Below are 16836 nucleotides of genomic sequence, written 5' to 3' on the forward strand. Positions count from 1 at the left end.
TCAAACATGGATCTATATTGTTTATTATATTCCATAGAGTTTATCATGGTTCCTTTAGGAACCCAAATCAGTTTGTTCGGGCTAATTTTCTTGAATGGACAATGATACGTTTTATGTCCATGTTTACAACAAAAGTTACAATTGCTTTGGGGCCGAACAAGTAAGATACGGCCTTTTATGAAGGTGGTTGGATTTTGGTGAGGACTTCTCATAAATCCGATTCTACTTCTTTTGGGAACATGACCCTTATTTGTAAGGATCATGTTTAAAGACTTGCTACCAACCTCAAATTTCTTCAAGGTGTCCTTAAGTAGCAAGTTCTCTTTTTGGAGAGTTTCTATCTCATGGCATTTTATACATGGAACTAAACTATCATGATATTCAGTTTTTAATTTATCAAAATTACTAATAAAACTATCATGCTCCATTTTTAACATTTTATATTTTCTACTAATTGTTTTGCATTAATCAAATAAGTCATGGAAGGCATTTAATAATTCATCAAATGATAAATCTGCATCAATTTAATTTGTTACCTCCTCTCCGATGGCCATTAAGGCATAATGAGCAACTTGCTCGTTGTTGGACTCCTCTTCTTCGGATGCGCTCAAGTCATCCCACATTGCTTTGAGCGCCTTCTTCTTTGATGTTCTCTTCTTGGCTTGGGGACAATCACTTTTGTAGTGTCTCGGTTTTTTGCACTCGTAGCAAATAACTTGGTCCTTTTTAGGTTCAAATTTATTTTTTGTGTCATTTTTAAACTTATTTTTCTTAATGAATTTTTTAAATTTCCTTATTAGAAGTGCCAAGTCATTGTCACAGTCCTCATCACTTGAGTTTTCTCTCAAGTGGTCATTTAAAGTTCTAAGTGCCATATCATTCCTGTTCTTTGGAAGGATGTCTTCTTGCTCTTCATGAGCCTTACAAGTCATTTCATAGGTCATTAATGACCCGATTAGTTTTTGAAGAGGGAAGTTGTTTAAATCTTTAGCCTCTTGAATAGCAGTGACTTTAGGGTCCCAACTCTTAGGAAGGGATCTTAGAATCTTATTTACGAGCTCAAAATCTAAAAAACTTTTGCCGAGTCCTTTTAGACCATTGACGACATCCGTGAAACAGGTTGTCTTCTAAGCATATATGGAGGTTTGTAGTAAGGTAAGTAGCAAAAAGAAATGCAAACCAGAGGGCACCGTAATTTTAGAGTGGTTCGGTCAATCTTGACCTACATCCACTTTTGGCTTCCTCCTCCAACGATGTCACCAACTTCCACCAGAGGCCTTCCTTCAAAAGGTGAAGGCCAACCACCATTTTATACTTTCACTCCTTTTGACGGGCTTAGAAGACAACCCTTACAAACTTTTCTCTCCTCTCTTGAAAGATCAAAACTTGGAAGAAAAGAGGGAGGAGAACTTCTAGCCTTTACAACACTTTTGAGCTCTAAAAATCATAGAGTAATATTGGATTTTCAGTGCCCTTTCAAGCAGGAAAGGGTGGGGTATATATAGGCCCCAAACTGGTTTGAATTTGGAGCTCAAAAATGTCTTTTCCCGGATTTTCGGGGTCCTGGCGGTACTACCTCTTGACTAGGGCAGTACAACCGCTTGACAGAGCTCGGAGACCGCCTAGTCTCGCTCGGAGACTGAGCCCAGGTGGTGCCATCGCCTGACCTGGGCGGTTGTATAATATCCCTCACTTTTGAAAATTTATTAATAAGGATTTATATGTAAATTGGAGGACCTATATGTAAATATAGAAATTTCAAGGACTAAACTGTTAAGTTGCAAAAAGAAAAAAATAAAGAAAACCAAAAATTTCGGTTTTATCCCACCGCCTCCCACATTCTCTATTCCCGAAACAGAGAGACGAGTTGTGGGGCATGGGGAGAAGAAGAAGAGAAGTAGAGGGAGACGAGAAGAATAGAAGAAGAAGAGGCAGAAAAGAAGAAAAGAAGAAGAAGAGAGGGAAGAGGGAGAGGGAAGAGAGATAGCTGCAGAAGCTAGGGCTGCAGCACCACTGTTTTGTGTAGGAGGAAACATAGGAGTTCATGTGTGGGGCGTCGGGGAGGAGAAGGGAAGAAAGGAGAAGAAGAGAAGCAGAAGAAGAAGAAGAAGAAGAAGAAGAAGAAGAAGAAGAAGAAGAAAAGAGGAGGTGGCTGCGGCAAGGGCTGCAGCGAGGAGCTGTGGGGCATTGGGGAGGAGAAAGGAAGAAGAGGAGAAGAAGAAAAGAAGAAGAAGAGGGAAAAGAAGAGAGGAGGAAGAAGAGGGAGAAGAGAAGAATAGAAGAAGAAGAAAAAGAGAGGGAAGTGGGAGAGGAGCGAGAGGTGGCAGCAGCTAGGGCTGCAGCATCTCTGTTTCCTGCAGGTGGAAACAGAGGAGAGGTGTGGGGCGTTTGAAGAGGAAAAGAAGAAGAAGAGGAAGAGAAGAAGAAGAGGTTGTGATACCTATGTTTCCTGCAGAGGAAACAAAGGAGAGGGTGTGTGTGACGCCGGGGAGGAGGAAGAGAAGAAGAAGAGGAAGCAGGAGAAGAGGTTGTGATACCTCTGTTTCCTGCAGAGGAAACAGAGGAGAGGGTGTGTGTGACGCTGGGAAGGAGGAGGGAAGAGGAAGAGGAGAAGAAGAAGAGAAGGGAAAGGAGGAGCTGCGACTGTGGCAGTGACAGTTGTAGCTGGAAGAGAAGGAGAGGAAGAGATGGTGAGGAAGAAGAGAAGAAGAAGAAAGGAAGGAGAAGGAAGAGGAGAAGGGAAAGAAGCAGCTGCGGCTGTGGCAGGGAAAGAGGAAGAGGAAGGAAGAAGGGAAGGAGAGGAAGAAGAGAAGGGGAAGAAGGGGCTGCGGCTACGGCGATGGCAGCTGCAGTTGGAAGAGAAGAAGGAGAGGAAGATGAGCAGGGGAGGAAGAAGAGGCTGCGACCGTGTCTGAGGCTGCGACTGCAGCACTGCAGCTAGGAAAGAAGAGAAGGACAGGAAGAAGAATAGAAAGGAAAAGGGAAGAAGAGAGGAAGAGAAGGGGAGGCAGCTGCGGCAGTGGCAGCTGCAATTGGAAGAGAAGGAGAGGAAACAGAACAGGGGAGGAAGAAGAGGCTGCGGCTATGGTGGCTGCGGTCGTGGCTGCGACTACAGCTACGGCTGCGACGTTGGCTGCGGTAGCTGCGGCAGCGGTGGTGGTTGCAGCAGCTGCTTTTGGGAAAGAGAAAGAAAGGAAAGGGAAAAAAAAAAAGGGGCTATGGTCATGATTACGACTACGGTGGTGGCGGCTGCGTCTGCTGTAGCTATGTTTGGGAAAGAAAAAGTAGGAACGAGAGAAGGGAGGAAGGAAGGTAGTGCGGTAGAAGGGGCAGCGACTGTGGCAGCGACAGCGGCAGTGGTTGTGGCAGCTGCGTTTGGGAAAGAAAAAGAAGGAATGAGAGTAAGAGAAAGCAGGTGACTGTGCCTCGATGTTCGACACGTGGTGTAGTTGCGAAGAAAGAAAGACAACGAGTGCACAAAATGAAACAAAGAGGGGACGGAGGAAAAGTAGAAAAAGGATTCGAGCGTACACCTTCTTCGAATCTTTGGATCAAAACCTTCAAAAGTCAAGTTTCCCGATCGATTCTCCTATAATTGCTCTAAATTTTCTATTGCAAGTGTTTCGATCCTTTCTATTGCAAATGTTTCTATCCTTTCTATTGCAAGAGTTATCTTTCCTAAGGCAAGTGTTCCGATCCTTCCTATTGCAAGCTTTCAATTCTTTCCTATTGCAAGCTTTCAATTCTTTCCTATTGCAAGTGTCCCGATCTTTCCTTACTGTAATTTTATCTCTACATTTGCTTTGAATATGAGGAACTTTGAATTGTTCGAGCCTTGCATTTGATATATCTCCTATTTAGACATAACGATTCGAATCTCTGTAACTTTTGAGATTCTGATCTTTCGACCTTGTTATGGTTATAACTTCATGTATTGATCTCTGATTTAGACAAAACTTATTTGATCAGAATATAGACTCATAAACCTTTCTTTTGATAGCTTATTTTAGGAATTCAGAGTAAGGTTGCCTGCCCATTTTTCTGTTGAAACTGACCCTATGAATTCTATAAAATTGAGATTTGTTCTTTGATCTTGGGTTACTAAATCTATTGTAACACTTTGTTGGAAACTTCGATTCATACGAGACTTGTTTTATCTGAAAATAGATTGAAATATCTTTCCACAATAGCTTTCTTGAGTATATTGGAGCACGATTGATTGTTTGAATCATTTATTCAATGTACCTTTTGAATTCTGCCAGAAATCGAGCTTTGGTCGATTTCGTATATTCTGGTTTCATTCATTTGGAAATTGATATCTTTTAGCTTTCTTATTCAATTGAGCTTTATATTACTGCTTTGAATTCTTATATGCTCTTGTCCTACATGTATTTGGATACCTAAATCTGTTATGTAAACTTCATGTTTGTATCGTAATGTTTCATAAAGGCACATGTACATTTCGTTGTTTCGCATGTGCTTCCAATATGTCCCAATTTATTGTTCATAGTACCCTTTTGTACTCTAGTGTTTGTGGGATTATTTGGACCTTTGCCAGAAATGGTAAAGGGTATGTGCTTAGAGCCTGCGATGCTCTATATTATGTTTGGTGGTCATTCAGCAATGGATAGACCATATTATGTTTGGAATCCCACTTCACCTTCTATCTGTTTGATATGAAATTCAGAGCTGACCTAGCACTTGGGTAGGGTGAGAGGGCTCGAGTAGGAAAGGGCTACCCGTGGATGGAGTCGAGAACTCATCACGGCATGGAGCCACCATTGAGTTAAACCTCACATGCACTATGCTAGGGTACGACATCTGAGCTTCTGTTTCGTATTTTGTATTGATATGCTCCAAAATGTTTCCTATGCCATTGATATACTTCAAAATGCTTCACATACCATTGATATGTTCCGAAATGTTCCATTTGTTATTGATATGCTCCGGAACATCTCGTACGCTATTGATATGCTCCAATTACTCTATGCTCCATTTATTATGAACCAAATATGTTACGAATGAAATGACATTTGCGATTCTGTATCTAATGAGATGATATCCTTGAATCTCTTGGATTCTGTCTTGCATTGTGATATCTTGTTTATTTAAAACTGTCCCTTCTCGTGCTATATATGCTTTGTTACTTGCTGAGTTGTTTTTAGCTCATTCCGTTGTTATATAAATCTTTCAGGTCAGCTTGTCACTCTTTGAGATGTTCGAATTGGGCTGAGGCAGTGGAGAGCTATTCTGAATTATGGGCAAGTCTTGTTGGTTATTATGTTATTGTTGTATAAGCATATTTTGTGTGTAATGAAATGTTGTCAATGAACCGAAATGGATATACCTTGTAAAAGTGTTAGAAGATCTCTCTTATTTGGAATTTCGGAATGTTAAGTCTAGTTTATGATGATATGAACTTGTGGCAAATGGTTGGAGTTCTGATTGTATAAATTACTTAGCTTGTGGATTTATAAATGTTGTTCATGTTTGTTAAGTTAGCTTGGGTTATCATAAATGTGAATTATCGAGTGATGTGATATATGATTATAAACTGTATAGGTTTTATAGATATGAATTTGATATAATGTTTTTCAGTGTCCTCAAATGTTAGTTTGGATCCTGGATTGGTTTGCGTTGAAAAAATTTTAATATCATGGATATTTTTGAGGGGCGTGACAGAGGTGGTATCAGAGCATGGTTTGAGGATCACTGAAATATTTGATATGTTGACGTGCACAATATATTGAGGTCTAGTGAACTTTAATGATTGGTGGAAATTTTCTTTGATGCATTTTAGGAATCTAGGATAATGAGGACATTTGGGTCCTCCTATTTTATTTGTTTCTGATTAATTAAGGTGGATGAAAGGGTTGATCGAGGATACTAAATCAGAGTAGCGCAATGAAAGCATGGTGGACCTAATTTTATTGGTGGTAGAAAAATGGATGATGCAAACGGAGAAGATATATGATGTACAAAATTGTTCTGATGATCAAAAGATTTCTTTTGCCATCTTATATCGGAAGTAAAGACTTATTATTAATGTGAACAATGAAAAGAATTTCTGGAGATCAAGACAAGAATAGCTAGGATAAGTTTACAAATAAAAATATGATTGGAAATGAATCAGAAAGTGATAACAAGAGGGTCAAGACATTTCGATTTGAAAAGGAAAGTCACCACAAAAGACTCAATCATGTGTGAATTACAAGTTAAATTATGAAACAAATTTGTGTTTTCGGGTGACTGGAGTCTATTGTGCTTGTGGAAAGTTGGATCATAAAATAAAAGACTACCCTTTGAAAAAGAAGAAAGAGTCACTGCCTCTTAAATCCTTAGCCCATGTCAGAGTGTATGCTATCACTGATTATGATTCTAAAGCTTTTGAATCAGTGGACAAAGGTATTATGCATGTTTATGAAAGAATGCAAATATTTGTTTGACCATGGGTCCGGGACGTCTACGATTTGATTCATAATATTTTGCTTATCACTTGGGTATTCAACCTAGACCACTGCATTATGTGCTATAGGTAAATACAATCATTGGAGATTCTTTGATAACGAACTTGAATCTGGTCCTCTTGTCTGATTTTATTGGAGAACTTGAACTTTTTGCTGATTTAGTTCTCCTAGAGATTTGAAGTTTTGATATTATACTTGGTATGGATTGTCTATCTTCTTATCATACTAGTATGGATTGTTATATAACAAATGATCACTTTTTGCATATTTGATCAATCGATCTTTTATTTTGAGAGTATTGGACATGATTTATCTCCTTGCCTAATGTATCCCAGGATGACTTGCTTGGATTACATCCAAACGTGACTTTGCTTTTAATTTGGTCTTTGGGACAATCCCAATATCTAAGCCTCTCTACAGAATGATATCAATTGAGTAAGTGGAATTAAAAAAGCAACTACAAGGACTGTTAAATAAGGATTTTATTCGGCTTAATATTTTATCATGGGGTGCTCCGGTATTAGTTAAAAAGATGGATGGAACATTGAGGCTTTATATTGATTATAGATAGTTGAATCAGGTGACCATAAAAAAATGAGTATTCTCTAAAGTGACGACTTGTTTGATTAACTATAGGGTGCACAAGTATTTTCAAAGATTGATTGAAGGTCGGGTAACCATCGATTGAGGATCAAGGAGGAGAATATTTCGGTCACTCTTGGATAATTGTGTAATTGTATTGTATTGATGAAACTATTTGAGAGTAGAAGGAGGAAATAAAGAAATCATAATCCTCATCTTTTCATCGATTGAGCTATGACCAATTTAGATGACTAAATTTTCTTTAAAGGGGGGGAGAGTGTAATATCTCTCACTTTTGAAAATTTATTAATAAGGATTTATATGTAAATTGGAGGACCTATAAGTAAATATAGAAATTTCAAGGACTAAACTGTTAAGTTGCAAAAAGAAAACCAAAAATTTTGGTTTTATCCCACCGCCTCCCACATTCTCTGTTCCCGAAACAGAGAGAGGAGTTGTGGGGCGTGGGGAGAAGAAGAAGAGAAGTAGAGGGAGATGAGAAGAAAAGAAGAAGAGGGAGAAAAGAAGAAAAGACGAAGAAGAAGAGAGGGAAGAGGGAGAGGGAAGAGAGATAGCTGCAGCAGCTAGGGCTGCAGCACCTCTGTTTCGTGTAGGAGGAAACAGAGGAGTTCATGTGTGGGGGCGTCGGGGAGGAGAAGGGAAGAAAGGAGAAGAAGAGAAGCAGAAGAAGAAGAAGAAGAAGAAGAAGAAGAAGAAGAAGAAAAGAGGAGGTGGCTGCGGCAAGGGCTGCAGCGAGGAGCTGTGGGGCATTGGGGAGGAGAAAGGAAGAAGAGGAGAAGAAGAAAAGAAGAAGAAGAGGGAAAAGAAGAGAGGAGGAAGAAGAGGGAGAAGAGAAGAATAGAAGAAGAAGAAAAAGAGAGGGAAGTGGGAGAGGAGCGATAGGTGGCAGCAGCTCGGGCTGCAGCATCTCTGTTTCCTGCAGGTGGAAACAGAGGAGAGGTGTGGGGCGTTCGAAGAGGAAAAAGAAGAAGAAGAGGAAGAGAAGAAGAAGAGGTTGTGATACCTATGTTTCCTGTAGGTGGAAACAGAGGAGAGGTGTGGGGCGTTCGAAGAGGAAAAGAAGAAGAAGAGGAAGAGAAGAAGAAGAGGTTGTGATACCTATGTTTCTTGCAAAGGAAACAGAGGAGAGGGTGTGTGTGACGCCGGGGAGGAGGAAGAGAAGAAGAAGAGGAAGCAAGAGAAGAGGTTGTGATACCTCTGTTTCCTGCAGAGGAAACAGAGGAGAGGGTGTGTGTGACGCCGGGGAGGAGGAGGGAAGAGGAAGAGGAGAAGAAGAAGAGAAGGGAAAGGAGGAGCTGCGGCAGTGGCAGTGGCAGTTGCAGCTGGAAGAGAAGGAGAGGAAGAGATGGTGACGAAGAAGAGAAGAAGAAGAAAGGAAGGAGAAGGAAGAGAAGAAGGGAAATAAGCAGCTGCGGCTGTGGCAGCTGCAGCTATGGCAGGGAAAGAGGAAGAGGAAGGAAGAAGGGAAGGAGAGGAAGAAGAGAAGGGGAAGAAGGGGCTATGGCTGCGGCGATGGCAGCTGCAGCTGCAGCTGGAAGAGAAGAAGGAGAGGAAGATGAGCAGGGGAGGAAGAAGAGGTTGCGACCGTGGCTGAGGCTGCGACTGCAGCACTGCAGCTGGGAAAGAAGAGAAGGAAAGGAAGAAGAAGAGAAAGGAAAAGGGAAGAAGAGAGGAAGCGAAGGGGAGGTAGCTGCGGCAGTGGCAGCTGCAGCTAGAAGAGAAGGAGAGGAAACAGAACAGGGGAGGAAGAAGAGGCTACGGCTGTGGTGGTTGCGGTCATGGCTGTGACTGCAGCTGCGGCTGCGACGTTGGCTGCAGTAGCTGCGGCAGCGGTGGTGGCTGCAGTAGCTTCTTTTGGGAAAGAGAAAGAAAGGAAAGGGAAAAAAAAAAAAAAGGGGCTATGGCCGTGATTACGACTACGGTAGTGGCGGCTGCGTCTGCGGCAGCTATGTTTGGGAAAGAAAGAGTAGGAACGAGAGAAGGGAGGAAGGAAGGTAGTGCGGTAGAAGGGGCTGCGACTGTGGCAGCGGCAGTTGTTGTGGCAGCTGAGTTTGGGAAAGAAAAAGAAGGGATGAGAGTAAGAGAAGGCAGGTGACTATGCCTCAATGTTCGACACGTGGTGAAGTTGCGAAGAAAGAAAGACAACGAGTGCACAAAATGAAACAAAGAGGGGACGGAGGAAAAGTAGAAAAAGGATTCGAGCGTACACCTTCTTCGAATCTTTGGATCAAAACCTTCAAAAGGCAAGTTTCTCGACCGTTTCTCCTATAATTGCTCTAATTTTTCTATTGCAAGTGTTTCGATCCTTTCTATTGTAAATGTTTCGATCCTTTCTATTGGAAGAGTTATCTTTCCTAAGGCAAGTGTTCCGATCCTTCCTATTGCAAGCTTTCAATTCTTTCCTATTGAAAGTGTCCTGATCTTTCCTTACTATAATTTTATCTCTACATTTGCTTTGAATATGAGGAACTTTGAATTGTTCAAGCCTTGCATTTGATATATCTCCTGTTTAGACGTAACGATTCGAATCTCTGTAACTTTTGAGATTCTGACCTTTCCACCTTGTTATGGTTATAACTTCATGTATTGATCTCTGATTTAGACAAAACTTATTTGATCAGAATATAGACTCGTAAACCTTTCTTTTGATAGCTTATTTTAGGAATTCTGAGTAAGGTTGCCTACCCATTTTTCTGTTGAAACTGACCTTGTGAATTCTATAAAATTGAGATTTGTTCTTTGATCTTGGGTTACTAAATCTATTGTAACTCTTTGTTGGAAACTTCGATTCATACGAGACTTATTTTATCTGAAAATAGATTGAAATATCTTTCCACAATAGCTTTCTTGAGTTTATTGGAGTACGATTAATAGTTTGAATCATTTATTCAATGTGCCTTTTGAATTCTACCAGAAATCGAGCTTTGGTTGATTTCGCATATTCTGGTTTTATTCCTTTGGAAATTGATATCTTTTAGCTTTCTTATTCAATTGAGCTTTATATTACTTCTTTGAATTCTTATATGCTCTTGTCCTATATGTATTTGGATACCTAAATCTGTTATGGAAACTTAATGTTTGTATCGTAATGTTTCATAAAGGCACATGTACATTTCGTTGTTCCGCATGTGCTTCAGATATGTCCCAATTTATTGTTCATAATACCCTTTTGTACTCTGGTGTTTGTGGGATTATTTGGACCTTTGCTAGAAATGGTAAAGGGTATGTGCTTAGAGCCTACGATGCTCTAGATTATGTTTGGTGGTCATTCAGAAATGGATAGACCATATTATGTTTGGAATCCCACTTCACCTTCTATCTGTTTGATATGAAATTCAGAGCTGACCTAGCACTTGGGCAGGGTGAGAGGGCTCGAGTAGGAAAGGACTACCCGTGGATGGAGTCGAGAACTCATCACAGCGTGGAGCCACCATTGAGTTAAACCTCACATACACTATAATAGGGTACGACGTATGAGCTTCTGTTTCATATTTTGTATTGATATGCTCCAAAAAGTTTCCTATGCCATTGATATACTTCAAAATGCTTCACGTACCATTGATATGTTCCAAAATGTTCCATTTGTTATTGATATGCTCCGGAACATCTCGTACGCTATTGATATGCTCCAATTACTCTATGCTCCATTTGTTATGAACCAAATATGTTATGAATGAAATGACATTTGTGATTTTGTATCTAATGAGATGATATCCTTGAATCTCTTGGATTTTGTCTTGCATTGTGATATCTTGTCTGTTTAAAATTGTCCCTTCTCGTGCTATATATGCTTTGTTACTTGCTGAGCTGTTTTTAGCTCATTCCGTTGTTATATAAATCTTTCAGGTCAGCTTGTCACTCTTTGAGATGTTTGAATTGGGCTGAGGCAGTGGAGAGCTATTCTGAATTATGGGCAAGTCTTGTTGGTTATTATGTTATTGTTGTATAAGCATATTTTGTGTGTAATGAAATGTTGTCGATGAACCGAAATGGATATACCTTGTAAAAGTGTTAGAAGATCTCTCTTATTTGGAATTTCGGAATGTTAAGTCTAGTTTACGATGATATGAACTTGTGGCAAATGGTTGGAGTTTTGATTGTATAAATTACTTAGCTTGTTGATTTATAAATGTTGTTCATGTTTATTATGTTGGCTTGGGTTATCATAAATGTGAATTATCGAGTGATGTGATATATGATTATAAACTGTACAGGTTTTATAGATATGCATTTGATAGAATGTTTTTCAGTGTCCTCAAATGTTAGTTTGGATCCTGGATTGGTTTGCGTTAAAAAATTTTTAATATCATGGATATTTTTGAGGGGCGTGATAGGTTGCACCGCCCAGCTTTCCTGGGAGATCATCTCCTAGGCAGTGCCACCACCGACCCTAGCGGTGCCACCGCCTAGTATGAATTCTGGTCCGAATGGGTTGATCCATTCAACCCAATTTGGGTCTATCAATGGCCCAATTGCCCCCAAATGAAGTTAATGGGATCACTACCATTTCTAACTTAATCTACATGCTAACTATGATATTTCTTAAGACATTTACTATAACTTGCTCCGGTGTGTCAATCGCTTCTTCCGGCAAACTTCCGACGAACATCCGACGAATCTTCGGCTATGCTCCGGCAGACTTCCGGCAAACTCCTGGACTTGTGACGATTCACTTGGCAAGTTCCAACGAGCTTCTTTGGCAAGCTCCTGGACTTCTCGAATTTGTTCCCGTAGAACCTCTGACGATCGTCCGGACTTCCGTCGAACTCTTGAACCCCCAACGTGATCATGGTCTTGACTCCGGCACAACTCCTGCTGCATGTCTTACTTCCATCGTAGTTAATCCTGCACACTTATCTCAACATATGGATTAGATAACAAATGATAATTGACTTCATCATCAAAATATGAGATTCAACAACAAGGTGGTGGTACCACCCAATGTTAGGCTATAAGAAGTGGTACCGCCTAGTGGAGGCGGTGGTATTGTTCGTACCTAGAAATCTTGGGGATTTAAATTTTGGGCTCTAAATTTGAATCCATTTGGGGTCTATAAATACCCCACTATTTCCTGCTAAAAATAGCAAAAATTGGGTAGAAAGGGGGAAAGAATCTTTGATGAAAAAGAGTTGAAAAAGCTTGAAAAGTGTTGAATGTTCCCCTCCACCTCTTATAGTTTAGAGTTCATTCTAAGAGAGGTGTGGAACTTGTAAAGGTTCTCTCCTGAGCTTGTCAAAAGGAGAATAGAGTTGTAAGAAGGTGGTTGGTTTTTGCCTAATGAAGGAAGACCGATAGTGGATACCGGTGGCCTCGACAGAAGAAGAATCGGGAGTGAATATAGGTCACAACAACTGAACCACTATAAAAATCTAGTTTGCTTTTATTTTGTACAATTTACCTTACTGCAAATCTCCTTACTTGCTTTACTTTCTCATTACACTCTTATGAACTCTTTAAAGTTTAATATCTTTCCGAGAATGATTTTATCATACGAAACAAAATTTTTGAAATCGACGTTTTTATTCGCTGCAATAATTCACCCCCTCCTTAGTACCGACTCGTTCCTAATAAGATCCATTATCCTACATATCTGTAAATTGTTTTGAGGTACAAGAAAGGACTCAGTAATTTGAGATATTTAAGAGTCTCTTTCACGCTAGGATGACTGATAGGACACCGATTCAGAACCATGTCCTAAAGATGATTGAGTGGATAGAGAAACTCACAAGTCTAGAAATGGTCCTAAAGGATAACTTATGTGTAGATATTGTGTTGTAGTCCTTACTAGATTCTTTTTCACGGTTCATAATGAATTTTAATATGAATGAGTTTGAGGTGACTCTCCCGAAGCCAGTTCTCTACACTGGTGAGACTAGAAAGAAAAGGAAAGTAAAAAAGTCCCTTAAGAAGGGCAAGGGCAGACCAAGTAAAGCAAAGGTTGCTAAGAAAGACCTGGCAAAGGACAAAAGCCAGTGCTTCCACTATGGAAAGGATGGGCACTAGAAGAGGAACTACAAAGAGTACCTTGCAGAGAGGGTGAAACAGAAGCTTGGAGAAGTTTTTGACACATTCATGATCAGTCTCTATTTGTCAGACTCTTATGATAACACATGAGTATTGGATACCGATAGTGCTAATCATATTTGTAATTTATTACAGGTTCTAGCAAGGCCTAGGAGACTAGTGAGAGGTGAGATAGACCTCAAGATGGGCAATGGAACAAAAGTTGTTGCAGTAGCTATTGGCGAAATTGCCCTACATCTACCTGGTCGAGCTATTATTGAATTGGATGTATATTATTTTGTTCCTTCTATTATCAAAAATATTATTTACATTATGTGTTGGATAGTTAGTGGATATAAATTAGTTTTTAAGAACAATGATCGTTCAATATTATTAGATGATGAGATCATCATGAAAGGAACATTGCATAATGGTTTGTTTATGCTAGACACTACTCCACATATCATGAATATAAGTGTGTCTAAGAGTAAATGAGATGAGATGAATAATGCATACTTGTGGCATTGTAGACTAAGTCACATCTACGAGGGAAGGATTCAAAAGTTACTAAAGGATGAATATCTAGATCCATTCGACTATGAGTCATATGCAACCTATGAGCCTTGCCTTCGTGAAAAACTGACCAACTCTCCATTTAGTGGAACTGAAGAAAGAGTCACTGAACTACTAGAACTCATACATAATAATGTATGTGGACCCATATCAACTCATGCCATTGGTGGTTACTCCTACTTTATTTCCTTTACTGATGATTTCTTAAGGTATGGACATGTGTACTTAATGAAGTACAAATCTAAGGCCTTTGAAAAATTCAAAGAGTATAAGAATGAAGTGGAGAACCAGATTGGAAAGAGTATCAAGACTTTTAAATAAGATCGAGGAGGTGAGTGCTTAAGTACAGAGTTTACCGAGTTCCTCAAAAACCATGGGATTCTATCCTAATGGACACCACCTTATACACCTGAGCTCAATGGTGTATCCGAAAGGAGGAATCATAAGTTGTTAGATATAGTACGGTGCATGATGAGTTTCATTGACCTACCCATCTCATTATAGGGATATGCCCTAGAGACCGCAGCTTACTTTCTGAATAGAGTTCCAACTAACTCGATAGTATTTACACCATATGAGATATTAAAAGGGAAGAAGCCCGATCTTAAGATTGTTAAGATTTGGCGCTGCTCTGCCCACGTTAAAAGACACAACCCCGATAAGTTGGAATTAAGGACGGAGTGGTGCAAGTTCTTGGGATACCCTAAGGAAACTTGTGGGTATTATTTCTATCATCTCGAGGACCAAAAGTGCTTTGCAGCCAAGAGAGTAGTGTTCCGTAAGAAGGAACACATTCTTGGCAGAGACAGTGGGAGCATGCTAGAGTTAAGCGAGGTTGGAGAACCTAGCTCAAGTATCACTCTACAGCCCGAGTCTGTTCAGGTACCTAACACACAAGTTTTGACTTTACATAGGTCTAGTAGAGTATCACATCCTCCTGAGAGATATGTGGGACATATTAAAGGAGAGGATGTTGAGGATATTGATCCTCATACCTATGAGGGGCTATTTTGAGTATAGACTTCGGGAAGTAGCAAGAAGCAATGAATTCTAAGATAGAATCTATGTACTATAATAAGGATTGGAACCTAGTTGATGTGCCCGAGGGTATTGTACCCATCGGTTGCAAGTGGATCTTTAAGAAAAAGATCAGTATAGTCAGAAAGGTAGAGACCTATAAAGCAAGGCTAGTGGCTAAGGGGTATCGTCAAAGGCAAGGTGCTGACTATGATGAAACATTCTCACCCTTAAGTATGCTAAAATCCATCCGAATTCTATTGGCTATTGCAGCATACTATAATTATGAGATCTGTCAAATCAACGTGAAAACCACATTCCTCAATGGTAACCTCATAGATAAGGTGTATATGATATAGCTCGAGGAATTCATGTCCAAGGACTGCCCAGATATGGTGTGCAGGTTACTTAGATGCATTTATGGACTAAAACAAGCTTCCCAAAGTTGGAACATAAGATTTGATGAAGCAATCGGATCTTATGACTTCATTAAGAATGAAGATTAGTCTTATGTATACTAGAAAGTAAGTGGAAGCGCTATCACCTTCTTGGTGTTATATATGGATGACATCCTAATCATTGGGAATGATGTAGGGATTCTATCAACAGTAAAGGTTTTGTTATCTAGACACTTCTCCATAAATGACTTTGGGGAAGCATTCTATATCTTGGGGATTCAGATCTATAGAGATAGATCCAAGAAGATGCTTGACTTGTCCCAGTCTAGGTACATAGACACCATTGTCAAAAGGTTTGACATGAAAAATTCCGAGAGATGTCTCATCCTAATGAGACATGGGATACCGCTTTCTAGGCAATGCGATACACACGACATAGTCCCGTGAGGGACTAGATCATACAGAGGTATGATCGAAAGCTATTGGAAGCTCCACTTTAGTGAACAACACGACGGTAAGAAGGGCTATGGATTCAAGAAGTGAAGGCCATGGTACCGCAGAGGCGGGTCTTCCATGTGTGCATCGAATTTTACATTGGATAAAAGCCTTGGTCATCAGCATATGGGGGCTGTGTTCCACCAATGGAAAAAGTTCGAATGCAAGTACCAGTAAGTCCCATGGGAGGGACTTGATCATGCATAGGTATAATCGAAGCAGTTGGAGAGTTAGACTGCTCCAAAGCCCATATTTGCTTAAGGGAGCCCGACAAGTCAGAGGACAAGGTCGAGTAGTCGAACCTTTGATACGCCATGCTGCTTTAACTCGCCAATGACTATGGATAGGATACCCTGTGCATCAGCAATAGAGGCTATCATATATGTCATGTTATGCTAGTCATAGGTGCCCAGCAAGCCAATCACGTGAGTGATGGCACGTATGACTTGATACAGATCTTTTTGCTTATTATATTTTGGCATATATCACTTTATAATTATTGCATATATATATATATATATATATATATATATATATATATATATATATATATATATATATATATAGTGATATCCTTGGATTTGTGCAATGGGAATCGGATCGTGATAAGATCACGAAAATGAGATCGATTCACATTTAAACACATATCCTAAATAATCCCGATCATAGGTTACTCGAGAGGGACATCATGATAACCGGACAGACTGGTGTGCTGTATACCCATCCATATGATGGATGCAGTGGGTCTTAGAGCTGCTCGTATAGGGACACTACGGATACAGTACAGGTGCTCATTGGAGAATGAGTTCACTGATTCATCCGCTTACGGAATGCTGGATATTTGATGATGCCTTATTGTCAGACAGCGATTCCGTAGTCCTAGTGGTATATCTGGTCCTTAGATTTGAGACACCAAGGATGTCCTATATAAGTGCTCCACTCTTTGATACCAGACTTATAGGTTTGGTTGTCCTAGATCTAGTATAATTGGTCATTGGGAGTGGTAGTCGACTTTACGAGGGCTATTGAGTGTCGATAGAGGATCATCCACTCTCGGCGTCATGAGAGGAATATCCCATGTGTTCTTACTCAAACAAATCCCTGGCTAAGGTCATTCGGGTTGAGAGAAAAAGAGTTCTCCGGGAGAATCCGATTAGAGCGAGAATCGAGTAGAAATTGTATGGGTCTGATAGCACCATCCTCGATAACGGTCTCTAGGATATTAGATGGATGAGGGACTATAGATACACGGTAACTAAGGATAGATAAGTCCAATGGAT

This window comes from Musa acuminata, chromosome BXJ2-8, assembly GCF_036884655.1.
Source record: "Musa acuminata AAA Group cultivar baxijiao chromosome BXJ2-8, Cavendish_Baxijiao_AAA, whole genome shotgun sequence".
NCBI classification, from domain to species: domain Eukaryota; kingdom Viridiplantae; phylum Streptophyta; class Magnoliopsida; order Zingiberales; family Musaceae; genus Musa; species Musa acuminata.